The sequence below is a fragment of the Pyxicephalus adspersus genome, chromosome 2, assembly GCF_032062135.1.
Source record: "Pyxicephalus adspersus chromosome 2, UCB_Pads_2.0, whole genome shotgun sequence".
Classification (NCBI taxonomy): domain Eukaryota; kingdom Metazoa; phylum Chordata; class Amphibia; order Anura; family Pyxicephalidae; genus Pyxicephalus; species Pyxicephalus adspersus.
In genome coordinates, this window is record NC_092859.1 from 116,900,560 (window position 1) to 116,919,274 (window position 18,715).

The window sequence follows — 18,715 nt, forward strand, 5'->3', positions numbered from 1 at the left end:
ACCATTTGTATCCACCCTTCAACATTTAGCCTTCTTACACATTGGTTTACTTGAAAAGCCTGTTTAGACATGCATGGTATCACCTTAAGTTTTCTAAATAAACATCCAATACTGAGCACTGTGAGGAGGGACAACATCTTTGCCCCCACACTAAATTATAATTCCAATCATTAGTGTTCCAGGCGGATGGCATTATGGGTGGATTAGTTCACTGAACACTGCAAGTACATTGCTAGAGTGGCTGGAATAGACTAGGTAGTTTCCTAATCAAAAACATACGATATGTTTGGGAAAATATTTTATTGTGATTATCTATTTCTGCTCAGAGTTCAGCTTTAACTTTTTTAATCTCCTAATTGTTAACAGCCGTTGGGAAAATAAATCTGGCATACCGAGAGAATATTTAATTTTAAATGGCATATAAATCCATGTATCACTTTCTTAGTAATATGATGGTTAATTACCGTTGTGGTGTTGTATTGATGATGCTATGAAGTCAACTTTTTTAATCTATTTTGCAAAGAATTCTGGCTTTGGTAAAAGTAACATACATTGTGGCAAATTTGGGTTGTCCATGCATGCACATGCACATTTCATTTCCATGAATTGCTCAGTACCACTACTGCTTGAGGGACCAGTCCAGGACCAGGACTGACTGTTGAGCTCCACTGCTCTGTGCTCCTCTTTTGGCACCTTCCTACACTCCTACCCCTAGGCCCAGTGTACTGTGTGTCTCAAAGCTTAGTCCACAATTACTTTGTAGCCCTGTGAACTAAAGATGCAGTGAGTCCAGTGTCTAAAAAGCTTTTTATTTTCAACTTTAGCATAAGAAGTTATAATAGCACATGGATCCAATATGGCAGGACTGTCAAACAGGAAAATAGAGGTTTGATTTAGTGTACAACATTTATTAGTGCTTACAGGTGAAAAGAGTACTTGTGCTAGTACTCGTGCGGTACTGTTGTTCTTCTGATAGTGAAAGAATGATGTTTTGCTCCCTAGAAAGTTAGGTATTGCACAACAAATGAGTATATGATGTCACATGAAATGGGGCAAGCGCCATGAAATATAAGTAAACAAATGTCAGCTACCAAAACATGTTACGTATAGCTGTCTCTTCTATGTCTTTACCCTCCCCCAGTAATGTCCAGTCTCTTCCCAAGCCTCAGAAACCTCCTGGAAAATGTGACTGTCCCTGTGCCTGGATGTCTATAAATAGATGGTGGGCAGCTTGTGTTGTGAGTGACAGCTGCTGCTGGAGATTTGGCTGGGTGAAGGAAGCAATCAGTTCAGGACTGGGATTCAGCAAACACACAATATTTACCAGCTTCCTCTGGAATTCCTCTGCTCATCTTGTATAAGGAGCTGATTTTCCAAACTCTACACGGTAAGCCTAAGTATGTTTGGTGATGAAACTAAATTGGAGACAAAGTTATTACAACTTTTTTTGTTAAAGTTTTAATGATCTCATTCAGAAGACCTGTCTTTCTCTGATGAATGCATTTACTGGCCTGTAGAATGTCTCTGTTGGGAAGGGAACAATTAGTGGTCTATTTATTTACATACAATTTTCACCAAAGTTTTAAACAATTTCTGATTGAAACCACATGGGAATTGATTAGTTTGCCCTATATTGAGTACAAAATCCTTGCAAGTGATAGCAGTCAAATACTTTTGAGGTGCTTCTGCAACTTTTGTAGGACCTAAAGCAGGCTGTCAAGATTTGTAAACCAACCTTTTATAACACAAAGGTTTTATAAGATAATTGCACTTGTGTCACAACCTCTCTGTAAGGTGCATTGTTAACATGCTTTCTGATCTTAACCGGGGTTTACACACAGTTTAGTTTTTATTATTTGTTGCATTTTAATTAAAAATACTGCATTGAGAAAGGATATTGATCTCTATTTTTAGCCAGTTGAATGCTGTTCTGTGGTTTGTCTCCTTATGGGCACTCTCCTGGTATCTCAAATAAGATTGTCATGGGAAGAGATACTGGACACACACAGGCACTTACATTTCTAAAAAGGGTTTATCAATACTTTTGAGGCACATTTTAAACTTGGAAATATTACATTTGTAATGATGATGTAATTGATTCAGTGATAAATGTGTTGTTGGAAGTGCAGATTTTAATCTGTGATTTGCTTTTGATTGTAGAAAGCTGTGTACAATAATGATTATACAAGATTATATAAAAATAATACAATGATAATTGAGGCTATCTTTGAGTTTTCTATTGAAGCTTTTAATAGGTAAATATCCATTTTGTGTGAATTCATATCAGTCTTGCAATGCAGATGGTAGGTACTCTGGCAATAATGGGTTGCTTATTACAGATTTTCAAATGTGTTTCCCTTTCAAATGAAATCTCAAACCTACTTTATGTTTTAGTGATTCACACGTTACTCAATTGTTTTTCTGTTGTGATCCTGAAAAGTGGTGTAGGAATTGCATTGTTATTTGTAATGTATTTAGTGGAGCTGAATTATTTGAAGAAGGAGCACAGAGAACCAGAGGTGCTTCCCAAACCAAACAAGGTTTATTTTATTTTTGTTTGCTTGTTTTAAAAATGACAGCAAGAGTCTGAGCATGTTGTAGTTACTAGTTTGACTAGTGGAGTACTTTTTTTTTAACTAACCCAGAATTGAAGTTTAAATGTTTGGTTGATATTGAAAGGTTATGGCTCTTGGAGACTATGATAGGTGATGCTGGCATTTAGGTTTTCTGGTCTGCACACCTTCTACAGTAATTATTATGTGGAGGGGTCTCATTTTCCTTGTTTGATTTCAAATTATTTTAGAAAGAATGCAGCAGGAGCAATAAAATTACCATCAATAAAATAATAAGTGTTTTTATGTGATTGAGACAGCACTCTTTTGGGAAACCTAAAAACACTACCTTCCAAGGGAAAGAGGATTTATCTATTAGGCATTTGTCTGATGGATTTCATTGTCACCTTGATTAGGCGGCAATGTAAGTGTCTACAATCTACTTCCTTTGTTTTGCCCATGGCATGAACACTCACCCAATGTGACCATTTATGTTTACAGATGTGCTGGTCATTCTAGATGCCTAGGGACAGTTAGATTGTGCATACATAATTGACCCCATACTAAGTCGTTTAAAGTATAGTTAAAGATTTTTTAGATTTGGAAAGATTGGTGTGTAAAAACACTGTCAAGTTCAATTATTGTCTCCGTCTCTCCACTGAAGAGAATACCCTTTCTAATTGTTTGTTTCTGATGTTACCAAGAATATAAAAATGAGATGAAATCCAAAATTTGCAATCAGAACAGAAATAGGGAGTAAATCGACCAAAGTTCCCATGACACATGTCTAAAAGGTGATTTCTCTATTTAGAAATTCATATTCTCTAACTTCCAACTAATTCTGCAGCACAAAAAAGTGATTGGAATTCTGCCTATAGACACAGATGACAAAGAAAAAGGGAAGCAGTTTGAACTCTTCTCCGCTGTTTCCAATTTATAAAAAAAAGTTCTCACTTTAAATGTACTTATAATGGTCTGCAATGCATCTTGTTCCAACACATAGGACAATGTGCATTGAGTTGAGGTGTGTTGCAATTTGTTACTACAATGTGGTAGTTGTGAGAGGGCTTATAGGTAGGATATATACTGGGAGAGAGATACAGTGCTGGGTTCTCAATGGACTGGTCTTCTGATTTACTGCAGATAAGATTTCTACAGGACATTACATATACATTTAAAGGCCTTATTTGTGCCTGATTTAAAAATGAGAGTCGGCTTACATATCATTATTGGCAAGTTAAAGGTACCTTGTAATAATATACAATATTGTAATTAGCAGCCTGTTGTGCACCATATTGTTATTTTTCAATTTCCCAATTTGTAATGTAGAATATTTACATTTAACATTTTTACAAGAGTTTTAAAAAAAGAGCTTTATTTACTGCCCACCTAGGAAAGGACCCTTGCGTCTTCTAGCACATTTTCTTAATGGTAGAGCAGCGCTTAAATATATACTGTACATATAATCTGCAATGGAAATGGTAAACTCCTTCTGTAAAGGATATTAAAATTTCACTTTGCTTAAATAGTGTATCTTCCAGTTACTGAAAGCTACATGTCTTGAGACTTGAGATTGTACAAGCATGTGCCATCTGTTTATACTACTTTTGCTCGGTTGCCATCTTACATATAGTTCGAATGTATATAATACCTTGTAACACTAATAGATATAGTAAAGTTACTTCAATATGTTTTAACATCTACTTACAGTTTTAAAGGTTTTAATTGATCTAACCCTTTATTTGACCTTTGATATGATTTAACCCTTGGAATGTTCCTACATATAGATCATGTATGATGAGTCATAGCTTGTTTTAAACCCAGAGGTTCTCAAAACAGTCTTCAAGGAACTGCTAACATGCCAGGACTAAAATATACTCTTGACTGAGAACAAGTGAGGCTAGAATAGGTCAGCTGAGGATGGCTGAGCCATTCTGATTCACCCATCCTATTTATTCACCTGTTTCTTAACACAGATGTCTCAGTGATACGAATCTATAGCGGAAGTATATAGATAAGACTATAGAAAAGCAAGTTTCTATAAACTGTAGGTGATGTCTGTAATGGTACACATATACTTTTTCCAAGTGTAAAATGGGCATGTATATACAGTATTTGAATCTGTGCCTTTGTTTGTAAATATAAATATATATATATATATATATATATATGTATATATATATATATATATATATATATATATATATATTTATTTTTTTTCATTAAATTATGTGTGGAAGTAGTATTCTTGGAATATTGGGTTTGGATTACAGCAAAATTCTATGGTGCCAGGTTTGCTTTCATGGAGTCCATCCCTGCTCCTTTCTTAACCTGAGATACACAAAAAACATACACATCACAACAATGGGCATTCACAGTCAATGCTTGATATATATTTATCCAAAATCAATTGAGAATGATCTAATTTTAATAGAATACCATAGTTATACACTAAAAGACGTTTAAATATATTAAGACATTAGATTCTAAACCAATAACAAATCTAAATGTGGGCATTCATGATCAATATTTGATTTCTATATTAATCAAACATTAGGAATGTCTGTTCTCCAATTCTTTCAGGGGAAAGTGTTCCCTATCAACTACTAGCCAAAAGGAGTGTTCTCCACCATTTACACAAACAACCTTGCCCTTCAAATTGTGTAAACAATAGGAGCCTTCCTAAAGTTAGGAAGCAATTCTATCTGAATGCCAGCTCTGTGGGCTGATGGGTGCAGAGCAGAAAACAAGTTAACAATGTATATCAAGAGAATATTGGTTAACACTTGCTGTGCTTGAATGGACTAGTGTATGACCACCTCTAGGTCACCTAAAGATTGAAATTTACTGTAAACTGATAGAAAATACAATGTCTGGCTTTATGCTTAGTACTAAAGTGCCATTTATTTGAATATTTTGTATTTTGTTCTGTCATTACACAGTGGAGGTGTGTTTTTGCTGTAATTAAATTAAATACAAATTTTACTGTTACATGTTTTTACAAATTACTTGTCATAAAAAAAAAACTGCTGCAGATATATTATGTAGGAAGTTGAAAGTGATCAAACATATCAAGAAAACCCTCTCAACTCTTTCCATTACAACCATATATATGCCATTTTGGGGTAGTGTTGGAGCTTGCCAGTGTAAATGGCAGCTTCATTTGCCAGTTTGAGGACCAAATCTTGTGCTATGGACACTTGAGAAATAGTAGGTGGAAGAATTATTAAAATGTGCAATAGTGCAAGCAACCACCCAAGGGACATTGAATGTGGAACATTAAACCCCTATCTTCAATGCTGCCAGACACCATTGAAGGGAAACTCTCCCAGGATCTTTCTGGGTAAATTTGCACAGGTGTTAGAACCATAGAACATTTGTGTATTTATAACTGCAGTCCTCTGCCCTGTGTGCGGGTTGTTTACTTACAGCTTTGTTTCCCAGAATTGCGTTTGTTCCTGAATCAGTTCCTGGGTTTTGACATGGCCTGCATCTCTGGCCACAACCTGCTGCTGCTACACACACAGCAAAAAGGCTCTTGAGAACATCTAGCCAGGATGGATCCTAGTGGAGATTCACCCAGCACTGACCCAGCAACTGACTACCCTCATGGAAGAAATTGAGTCCTACACAAAAATTTTCAACAGATGTTATTCATGGTCATCAGATGCCCTTTCAAGGAGATCATCTTCTTACTGATTCAGCACCTGACCTCCCCAAATCAGTCGTTGGTATTTTCTGAAATTTTTGTCTCTCCACCCAAAAAAATCAGCAGGGACCTTTCAAAATTTTTGGCTTTTCAGCATTAATGGGAAATCGTTTTTGATTTCTAGCCACAAACATACCCCGACGATCATGTATGGGTCAAAGTGCTTAATCCTCTTGGGCACATTACCTACTGCACCAGAGCTGGACACTTCTGGACCCGCAATGGTTTCTATTTATGATGATCCAGACCAATCTTTATCGCTGAGAGGACTATTTACAAGCTCTTCCAAGAGAACCAACTGGTCAGCGAATTTGTTTCTGAACTTTTAACTTTGTTTTCCCACTACATTCCCCTGAAAAGGTGATTGAAGCAAATGCCATCCTCACCAACTGTTTCACAAAGGCAGAGTTCATCTTTAGCCATTCTGTTTCAACCAGGTACTTCTGCACATCAAGCTGCCAGATTGATGGCATGGAAATTGGGGACCAATTACCCTTCAAACTCTTCCCTTGCATGTCATCTTCCAGGGTCTCCATTCAGTGTTGCTCCACTTTAACATCCTGTCATCGCCCCTGCCTCCTGTAATTGTGGGCTCAGAATCCAAATACCAATGATGAATTGGGAGTCTGGAACTCTGACCTTTCTTTGGTCATATGAAAATTTCCTGCCTATGCCTTTAACTGCATTCATTCTTGACTCTTTGGAAAAAAAGATTCTGCTTTGCTACCTGTGTATGCCTGTATATTTTCTTCCTACCTAAGGCTTCTATTTTATGGGAGAATCTTCCTGCTACCCGAACCTGAACTTGATGCCTTCTATGAGTACATAATTACCTGGCCAAAAGTTTTATACATCCTTCCAAATCCACTGCGGGAGCTGGTATCTACTTCAAGGTAAAAAAGTCCCTTTTCCGATTACTCAGAAGTGAATAAAATTAATGCTAACATTTAATTTCAGAGGGGCCTACAACCTCATCCACAACTATGAGGAGGATAAATTGAGGGTGGCTTTGTGCTCATGACATGAGTTGTGATGCTTTTTCAGCCTAGTAACATTATGGTCACTTCTCAAAATTTTGCTAATAAAATATCTTCGTTATAACATAATGCTAGCTTAAGAAGTACAAGTTTGAGACTTTTTCAATTACATTTTTGGCCCTGACCATCTTTCCTAAAGAAGTGGCCATAGACCTTAGTAAAGTCTCAGCTGTTCTGAACTGGCCATCCACACCCTGTAAGCAAGAAGTGCAACATTTACTGTATTTGCAATTTTTCATAAAAGTTTCATTAAAAACCTCCTTCAAAATTGTCCAACCTATAAATTTACTTAGGAAAACATGGTATTCTGATCGTCTGATGCTGGCCAAGGATGCCTTTACTCTGTCAAAAAGTCTCTATGATTTAAAATTCTCTATGGTTTCAATATTTTCACAGCCTGACCCTACGTACTGGAAGTACATGCAACAAATTTGGCAGTTTAAGTTTTGCTTTCCGAAAGGTTGGGACCTGAAAGTCTTCTAGAACTATAGATTCCATTCAAATCCTCCGCCCAACCTGCTCAGGACTTCCAGCTTTCTGGTTGCACAGGAATTTACTAATTAGACCTCTTTTTGGCTTATACCTCTCTAATCCACACTAGTAGCTGCTCAGGAAAGGCACAAGAAATCTATGGGCCAGGAATGATTGTGCAGGATGAAGTGCCTCTCTCTACAGCTAATATGAAGCTACAGTGACCATCTATAAAGTTGGGTTACAAACGTAATAGGCCATTCCAATGATTAAAAAAGTTTTCCTCCTGGTTCATCTAAAGTACCTCCAGTGTTTGTAAATTGAGCTGGGAGTATATTGAGAAGAAGCCATCCTGGGTGTCTGGCAAAGGGGCAACAACCATCAGTTTCTGGTTAGGTGGAAAGGTTTTGGAGTCTAGGACAATTCCCATGAACCTGCAAACAACATTCATTGATTCATGACCCCCGTGGATGGGTTCTGACCTAAGACAGAACCTGACTGCTGGCTTTGGCTTCCAACCGTGTTCTGGCTCTTGACCCCTGGTTTTAGCTTCCAACCATTCTCCATTCACAGATTCTTGGCTTGACTCCTCATTTTCCTTGTTAGGTGGAAATGTTGTGGCGTCTAGGACAATTCTCATAAACCTGCAATGAACATTCTCATCTGGTAAACACAATTTTTAGAAGCCATCCTAAAGTGAAACTGTTTTTACCATATAATGCTGCCAATGACCACTGAAAAGACATCCTTTCAGGATCCAGCTGGGATGATTCACACAGGTGGTAAAACTTGTTTGATGAAGGCTACAGTTCCATGCTCTCTGTGTTGAATGTTTACTTACAGAACTTTTTTGAGATCTGCATTTGTTCCTTAGTCTTTTTCAACCTTTTGTCCCCTGACTTCGACTGCAGTCGATTCTTGGTAAACACAGGGACAAAACCTAATACTTATTTTCCAGATATATTTGTCCAAATTGTCCCTTTCTTAAAAACATAATAAGCAAGTCTTCACAAAAAAATAAATGAATTGAGTTTATTACAGCATAAATACCTCCTCAAGTCAACAGAAGAACTACAAATGTAAAACACACTAGTAATTAAAAAACAAGGTCTTTTAAGACAAGGCACTGCAGAGATTTTACAAACTCCAAAACCCTATGACTTTTTAAAATCTAGTAATGCTATATTAAAGGAAAAAGGAAGAATCTCAGCAATAAATTTAGCCCTTTTTGAGCCCTACAAAAAGCTTTTTTGTATGCACCAGTGGGATATCCACCTAGGAGTGGAATGGGAAACTAGGGAGTGGCAGAACATTGCAAGCTCCTCCTCATCCATATCCCTCAACACATCCATCATAGAAGCTAACTATAAGGTTTTAATGAGGGGGTACCCATCAGGTTCCACAAGTAAACTCAGCCATCTCTCCTTTCTGCTATAGGGGTTGTGGTCAGATGTGTATAGTGTTACATGTTTGGTGGTGCTGTCTGCACACAGTCTCAATTTACTTGGTCACTGTTGTTTTAAAGATTACTGATGTATTTCTGTTTCTCTGTATAAACCCAAAAGCTCAATCTTTTATCACCAATTTCTCTTACTATATCCTGAGACTATAAATGCTCAACTCTTTGATTGTTAAATGTTTTTTGTTTTTTTTTACTTCCCCACCATCCTTATACTTGTTGTAAATCACCTTCAAAACCAATAAAACTATTTAAAATATACAAATCCTGTCATGCAAGTTTTTGCAAAAAATGAAATGAAAAAATGAAGTGAATAAAGTGAAACCATGTACCTGCAGTGATCATCTATTTTAACTATTTATTCCAACAATAATATAATATATAATATCTGATCAAATCGTATAATTATTTTTTTTAACAAGTGCTAAATTACTAATATAGCTAAGTTAACAAACCTGTATCCTAAATGTAGGATAGAATGTAACAGTAAAAAAACAGCAGGAGCACTCTAAATGCCCTTGTGGAGAAGGTAAAGTTGAGGTATTGGAAGATTGTAGCTTGCTGATCAAGCCCATTCTTGACAGGTCAAACTTCGGTGGATGGCATGAAAACATCCATTACCCAGGTTGTGCCTCCATAATATATTAGGCCAGCTGCTAGTTTGGTGTGGAGAGGACATCATGTCCGCTGTATTGTCCAGGTAGTCTTTCTATAACCTCATATAATGAGTAGTAACATCACAAATAAAATTGGGTATATATAGGTATATCAGGATGTTGCTGTCTGAACTCAATAGGGAGAAAACATTCAGTACCAATATGTCCTGTTTAGAAGACAAATTAGATGTTTTATAGTGTTAATATAGTAATAGAGCTTATGTGAAGGCATAGAATAAATAAAACCTGTCATGAAAGCTGTTTATAGGCCACAATTGTTGTCCTCCACCAAGTACAGTAAAAAGAAATTATGATATTTCTCTGACTTTCAATTGCTCCATGTATATTTTGGATATTTTATGGCATATATCTCATTACTATTGTGCGTTTGAGTCAGAAGTTAAGAATTTAGGTTAAGTACGGTCAACTGAGGGCCTCTACAATCTATTATGAATGCTGCAGCCAGACTCATCCATCCTTCCCACCGCTCCTCTTTCGCTGCATCTCTTTGCAGTTCTCTTCATTGTCTTTCATTTCCCGTTAGAATCAACTTCAGGTTCCTGTGCTTTGCCGTCAAATCTCTCCACAGTCCTTGTCCCACTTAACTTTCTGACCTGGTTAAAAAAATACTTTCCCAGCCGCTCTCTCCGCTCCTTCAATGACCTTCAACTGACTTCCTCACTCATAGTTTATCAGATGCATGGCTACAAGACTTTTCTAAAACTGCCCCAATTCTCTGGAACAGTCTTCCCCTGTCCTATTCGGCTTGCTCCTACTTTTTGCTCATTTAAAACAGCACTCAAAACTCATTTTTTCAAACTTGCCTACCCATTTTCTTCTGTCCTTTGAAACCGTCACTACTTCCCAGCACAACATATCTCCCCTCCTATTGTGTGTTAACTCCCCCCACCTACTAGATTGTAAGCTCTTAGGGGCCGGGTCCTCTCCTCCTGTATGACTGTCTGTATTTGTTTGTCATTTGCAATCCCTATTTAATGTACAGCGCTGCGTAATATGTTGGCGCTATATAAAATCTTGTTTAAAAATAATAACTATACTGGGTTTTGTTACCTTTCAAATTTGTATGTATGATAAAACTACTATATTATTCAATAATGTGTAAGTTATGTTATTTTACAAATACAATATTTACGCTAGGTTTTCCCATGAAGAACAAGATACTCACACAACTCCACTGCTTATACTAATTGGCCCCCCACCACCACTTACTACAACAACAACAACTCTGTTCACCTGCTGAAGTAAACAGAAAATGAGTAAGCACCAAACAGATCTGGTCAGAACGTAAAAAAAGGTGAGTAAGTAAATGGAAGAAGAGTGTTTGGTGCAATTTGCTTTGATAGGTCCAAGCACACATTCTCACTTTTTCCATGGACAAGCTAAAACAAATATGTAGATAGGAAAAGTCAGAAAAAATTCAGATGACCTAATATGAATCAGCGGTTTATAGTTTTTAAGCAATTGGGTCAACAGGATAAGCAGAATTTCCTAAAGGAGTATATGGAAGTAGCAGGTTATAAATTCTTCTCTTTACAACAAACAGATATTATCTCTTTAACTTACTAAAGTAGATCAAAGTTTATTGGGGGAATATTTCTTTGACTAATCCTGGTCCAGTTCTGATTGTTTTCCCTGCTTTCCACCTTGCTCTATACACCTATACATCATGAACAACTGCCCAATGCTGTGTTTAGAGATGCGCAAGACAGCATTCATATCCAAGCATGTTCCCATTTTATAATTGTTAATAATTATAGATGAAATAGAAGATAGGGATTTTCTTAAAGCTGAAGTTTATTAAAGGGTGTATTTTTCTTCCTTTTCCTCCATCAACCTGCCAATTAAATGTTTAAATAAAACTTTTTTTTTTATTACATTTTTTTTTAATTATAACTTTTAATATTACCTATGTTATCATATATTTATCCTTCTTTTCATCCTTCTTATCATCACTATCTAGTTTATCATCACTGGGTCTATGTGGCTCCCTATGCAATGTGTGCCATGTAGTAGGCTGGCATAATGCAAAGTGTAGAACACCCCTCCTTGAGCTACGGGTCTGGGTTCTCTGAACCTCCAAGAAGCACAGAAAAGTGGGGTTAGGGTGCAGGATGCCCAAATGGCTTACAATCTGCGTATGTTGTGTATTGTTCCTGTACTCAGCTCAGATGATTTTTCTCACCCAGAATAGAGTTGTCTACTCTTATATGTAAAGTGGAAATTCTGAATTTAGGTATGCTTTAAGGTATTCGCTTCTCCCATAGCTGCCTATAATTAACCTCAAACTCCTTAGGTGGTATCAAAACTACAATAGATTTAAGGCAGAAATACAGACAATGACCCAAATCAGTGCCTAAGATTGTAATTAATTGTATAGTTTCACCCGCCAGGGGTACTAAAAGTCCAAGTGTATCTTGGTGTGTCATTTAGAGCCCTCAAACTGCTGAATGGGGTATTTATATTCTACAAAGGGGTACAGATAAAGAAGAAAATTCCAGAACAATAATTTGCTGTAGAGATTCATTTCAGATCACTTAACTACCTCAGTCAAAGTACTAGCAACTTTCTCAGATTAGCCACACACCACTCACCACTCTGTAGGCTGATCCTTATATCTCTTTATGTTGGAAGTGAACAGGTGTAGAAAACCTGAATACAGGCCTGGATATGAGTCTGTACTGTCCTCACACAGAGCAATCAGTGTCCCCAGCCATACAGTCCAGTCCTTTTTCTTTCCTTCTTCCTCTTCCCTCAGGGGCTGGGTTCTTTTCCTCAGATCAGCAGCCAATCATCTCCCTGTGCAGCTCACAATGGAGTCCAGGCTGCAACAGCTTGCTACTCAATAGTTCCTGTGAATATAAAGTTCCTGAGGTATAAAGGGTCAGTATTCTTCTTCTTATTATTTTTATTATTATTAATAATAATAAACAGGACTTATATAGCTCCAACATATTACACAGCACTGTAAAGGCAGTCCCCGGGTTACATATGAGATAGGGAGTGTTGGTTTTTTCTTAAGTTGAATTTGTATGTACATTGGAACAGGTACATTATTTTAAGTGCAATTAGGACAGATGTTTGTCGCAACATTTTATTAGGCAGCATGGTGTCAGTTACCGTTTAAAATCCTCACTTTAATCACTAACAAAGAAAAAAACAATCTTTATAGAGCCTAGACATTCATTAGCTTCTGGAGCAAGCTGTGCTTTGATATGCAAAAAGAAACAACTGCAGAGTTTGTCTTGGTCATTAAAGAGTTAAAAGAGGTTGCAGAAAGAGCTCATCCCCCTAAGATCACCCACAACCTCAGCTGTGTTTAGCAAAAGATTTCTTCTGCAAGTCATGCAAACAGTGAGGGAAGCCTCGTTGGTATCTAGGGGGTGTCCATATGTCAGATGTCCTTATCTCGGGGACTCCTTAACTCAGGGACTGTACATTAAATAGGGGTTGAAAATGACAGACAGATACAGATGGTGACAGAGGAGGAGGAGAAGCCCCTGCCCCAAAGAGTCTACAATCTAGGGGGTGGGGGAAGTATCACACATTAGAGGGGAGATAGGTACTGACAGGAATTTTACTACCTACCATTGGCTACACATACACAACTCCCTGAAAATCTGTGGTAACCACCATAATTGAAAAACTAAAATCCAGTAAATGAAAGAGCAGACTAGTAAGACTGGTGAGGAAAGACCAACAAAGACCAACATGATGCAAGACAACATCATCTGATTGATGCAGCTTCTAATGTAAACATTAGGCAGCTCACCACATTCAGTAGATCATAGTAAGCAATTTATTACAGGGGAGTCACATATGCCACCAGGCCAGACTGAAGGTAAGAGTAGAGTCAAATGGGTTATACTTCTGTTTTTATTGCTATCTTTACTGTGGAGATTCCTCTCACTTCCTGTTTCAGAGATGTTAGTCATTAGGACAGGAACAAACCCTTTTACAAGTGCACTTTTTGCTGCGCAAGTGTTCAGGCTCTGAAGCCAGCACAATGTAACAGTACTCAATGAGAGTTTTGTTTACAAAAAAGCAGGAAGTCATACAGAGCATGCAATCAACTACCTCATATAAGGGTTGGTAAACTGCAATTTATTACATTTTTGTGTTTGAGTTTAAATACACTTTAACTTTTTCTCTGGATATTTTTCCAAGAACATTATACTGTATGTTTTTATTCATTGTAGGATATATCTTTCAACATGTTAATATCTTAAAACATTTACATTTAAATATGCTGGTGTCCATTTAAATATTTACAGTTCTTCTGATCGTGCTAATCACCAATGAAGCAATAACATTAAATATGTCACACCCAGATCCTCCTTGTTACTCATTCAGCTGTTGCTTCTTGCTTCTCATATGGCTGTGGTGGCTGAGTCAGGCAAGGATCTGATTCCCTCACAGAGCTCAAATGGAGAGATTATAGGCCGGCTACGACGACATCACCAACTGAATACTGCTTACAGGCTAACCCCGCTGTCTACACACCTGTGCTTGTATTAACGCATAATAAAAGAATTACAACATACCCAGTTCTGACCTATAAAAATAGACATGAAGCCCTTCCACTAATGAAGGAACTTTAACAGTAAAAGTCTCTAAACCCCACATCTGACTGGTGCTTCCAGCATTCAACCTTCAGTAACTGGGCTGTCTGAGGTGCTATGAAAAAACTTACTGGCAGAGGCATACTGTGACAAGGTCCAGATCCAGGCTTATACTCCTTTTACTCACACACTTTTCCAGTAAGGGAGCTTAACCGCCATAGCTGCATACACACGTGCATTAATTGTATCGTGTAGTAGTTTGTCGTTGGAAAGGATCATGAAAGATCCATTCCAATGACAAACTACTGCACGATGCATGAACGAGTGCTGTACATACAGCACCGTTCTGCTCTATGGAGAGGGGAGGGGGAGAAAGATAGAGCGGCACCCCGCTGTGCTCTCTCCCCCTTCAAATACATTTCAAGATCATTCGTCATCCATCGTCCATGGATCCGCCAGGACAGTCGGTCGGACGATGGACAACGGGTGCTGTACACACGCCAGATTCTCGTCTGATATTGGCCCTGTCCTGATTATCAGACGAAAACCATTGCAAGTGTGTTCGTAGCCTAGCCTGTCACCTCTCCGATACAGACAGTGACACAGGAGAGGGGAGGACCCTGCCCAGAAGAGCTTACAATCTAAGAGGTGGGAAAAGCAGCACAGAATAGGAGGGGGATATGGAATGGTGGGTAAGTAGTGAGGGTTTTAAGACAGACAGAAGAAGATGGGTGGAGAAGGTGGGTTTTAAGTGCTTCCTACATTTATCACTCATCAATATGCTAATGATATTTTGTAAATATGATCTGCCTATGCAGTATTGGAGGATTATGGCTGGTGAGAGGGGCTGGCCGGGTGCTGTATGTAGCTTCCTGAAAATATCACAGCACCTATCACCAAAATTTTTTATTTTACATAAAAAATTTTTGTTTAAAAAATGAACTAAAAAGGGTGAAGCAACAGAATGGGAGCGTGGAGCCTCCTGGGATACCCACGTCACGCATCTCAGGAGGCTTCTGGCTGCTCATTCTGCACATTCCCGATCTCTGAGGTATATAGAATGGAAAGATCTTATTTACAAAATATCATTGCAATATTGATAAGGGATAAAAGGAGGGAGAACTAAAAATCTTTTCAAACTTGCCGCACTGTCTTTTGTCTTTTTCCTATCTGGGAAAAAAGTCCAATCTCACGCATGAGCTTTATTTGATCTAATGTTTCGCTTTAATATAAAATTTTAAAAGTCTTCAGCTGCCATGAAAGCAATGGGCTGACCCTTGGGTTGAGCTGCACAAATATAAAATATTGCTGAGTGAAAGAATGTGAAAATTTAATATAGACGCTGAGTAAAAGAATGGCTAAGAAGGAACAGGGCAGGAACAGTCATGCTGGGGATGAAAAGGACAAATTATGCTGGACATCATCCAGTTAGGACATAGGGTAATCTCTATTTGACTTGTTGGAGTTGGGGAAAAGTAGCCTGTAAAACTGCAAAACTGAGTTGTGACTAAAGTTCAGCTTCAAGATCATAGATTTCACAGTCCTTATGTCATTCAGCAATATGTAAAGCTACCCATACTGGGCTATATATGCAGAAAAAGAGTGTGGATGGTATTGCCATGCAAATTATGAATCATTCATCAGTCCTGCAAATAACCTAATTAAATGGTGTCTCCTTTTCAACCTTCATTGTCCCTGATTCTGCTGACATGCTTCACCTGTTTTATTTTCAGTATAACTTCACAGACCATGTTGCTGCTAACATGATCTCCACTACTACCAAAAAAGCCTGCAAACACAGAAATGGTACTTGTCAAACTCTATATCATTTATACATATGTTACAAAGTAAGGATCCCAACACTGAATCTTTTGGTGCACCACTAGCAAGCATGTAACTAGGTAACTGTGTCATGGAGTGCAGAACTGAGTAGGCAGTAAGGGGTATTGGGAGATGGAACAAAGAAATGTTGCTGGGGATGGTTTAAACAGGACATGTGGAAGTAAAGGAGAGATTCTCACTGGGCTAGAGTCAGTGGAGATGAGACTGATATTTGCCATGTCCAATGAATACATTTTAGGTATTTTTTTTGCTTTGGAATCTGGGTACTGAGATGTTATTATAGATGTTCTGGGTATTAAGGTATTATTCCACTTGTATTGGGGATATGTGTAAAAGAAGAAACGACACAGAAAAAAGGGCTAAATGTGCACATACATTGGGTACTGATTGTGGTGGGGTTAACCTACATTACCTGGGTATGAGGCTTTGAGAGAATAATATAGTGATGCATATTTGGATGCACATGGGCTGAGGTCTGGTTACTGAAATGTTATCACATATGCAAAGAGAAATGGACACCTGACTAGGGTCTGCGTGCTAAAGAGGTTATAGCCTATATTTTGGATCCCACAATGCAAAGCAAGTTGTTTGCTCCAAAGAGCCTGTAGGACCTACCTCATGACTATGTGTCTTGCTAGTTATCTCTGGGATAAAAGAAGGGTGCTGCCTTTTATTTAACTATAAATGTAGGTTTATTAATTGATCATAATTTAGTAGAAAAGTATTAACACACACAAAGACATTTAGTCTGTGGAAGATGAAGGTCAATTCACAGATGGAAAAAGAACAGCTGCAGTAGAAAGGTGTGTCACCAAATAGTTTTGGACACGTAGAGACACCTAATGAAGTGCAGACTGTTGACGGACAGTATACTACATACTGTGCAAGCAGAAGTTCTGCTAACAAATTCATCCTAAAACTGGACCTTTTCTCTTTTCTAATTTTCCATTGTGACAGAGGCTGACCTCACAGGACTGGTTTACTATCTACTTATTTTGGTAATATCATCATGTGAGTTTATTGTATTGATGTGAACACAGCCTAAGATTTATGAACATTGACTTTGATAAGAGAACAGATTCTACAGAGAGTCCGTCTTGAAAACACAGGACCTTATAACCTTAATCCTTATAACCCAGTGTTTCCTAATCTGTCTTTGTGGGTTGTTTTGCCTCAAATTCTATGACTCCATGGGCTTCATGATTACATGTAGTGATGGGACAAAGTCCTTTGGCACCCAAGCCAAAAAAGCCAAAGTCCATCCTTCATGAGCTGGAAGGTGCAAAAGTTTTAGCAGCAAAGGTTTCAAGTCCCACCCTTTTTGCACCAATCTCTTCCAAAAGTGCCAAATGCAGCTTGTCCATGCTACTTCATGGTTTTCTGGCACTGACTAATAACCATTGCAGCTGAAAAGCCTTATTTTATGTTGCCTTACATAGTATGGATCCTTGTGGTCGGAGAACAATAGCTTTGATTAGAAAAAGTTCTAGAAGAGGAAGAATTAAGCATAGCTTGTATATTCAAGTTAACCTTTATTTTTAATTTTAAATCCCTTCTTCTCTAACTTCATGAAAAATATTTTCATTGTTTGTATTGAGCCATATTTGTAAAAATCTTTTCTCTGGTTTAAAAGTTAACCCCGCCATACACCTAGCTACAATCCCAGTATTTTTGTCATGGTCAGAAAAACAGTTGTTGGTTGTTAAGAGGGAGCTCAGACCAAGCAGAACATTCTCTTTGTACATGTACAGTAATCTAGAGAAAGATGAAGAGAAACAGCAGGTGCTGTTAGAGCAAAATGTTTCCTCTAGTCAAATCTAGTGCAGCTCTTGCAACACAATTAAGTACTGCATGTTATGTGTATTGCTGTTACTGTACACATGTTTTATAGTTTATTTCCAACTAGAGAAGTTGAGGCTGACATTGCTGATCAGACTGAAAATACTAGTAACCTATCTACTGTGCTTCGGACCACCATTTCATACTTGTTCCAGGACAGTGATTCAAAAGTATGGACGTAAGAGAGCAAGATTGACAACCTGGCAGATTATTTGCTGAATGAGAAGTCAGCAATGTTTTTTTTATGTTTGTAGGAAGTAAATTTATGGAGTGTTCTCATCTTCCCTTGTGCTGTACATTTAGGAATACAGCACATATATACATTGGTATATACAGCATGTATAAAATTTCACAGTACCAACTTTTTGATTGGAAATTTTCCATCTAGTATGCTCTGAATTTAGTAATACACATGCCAGCACACTAGAGAAGCAAGGAATGAAAAAGTAAAAAAAAGTAAAGACAGAAAGTTCCAAAAGTACACAAAACAAGAAAAAAGGATTGTCCAAAAAGAAGAAGAGAAATGTAACAGAATGGGGGAGAGGGTTATCTATAGAGTATGACAGCCTT

At 37.8% G+C, this 18,715-nt stretch overlaps 1 protein-coding gene across 2 annotated transcripts in view; it reads left to right on the top strand.

Moving 5' to 3' along the window:
• The first annotated feature begins 1,266 nt into the window (after nucleotides 1-1,266).
• Nucleotides 1,267-18,715, top strand: part of ALPK3 (alpha kinase 3) — a 66,223-nt gene continuing 48,774 nt past the window's right edge. For both annotated transcript variants that reach the window (XM_072402051.1, XM_072402052.1), the window contains exon 1: nucleotides 1,267-1,387. The gene's annotated coding sequence lies outside the window, so the exon portion shown is untranslated. The remainder of the gene's footprint in view (nucleotides 1,388-18,715) is intronic.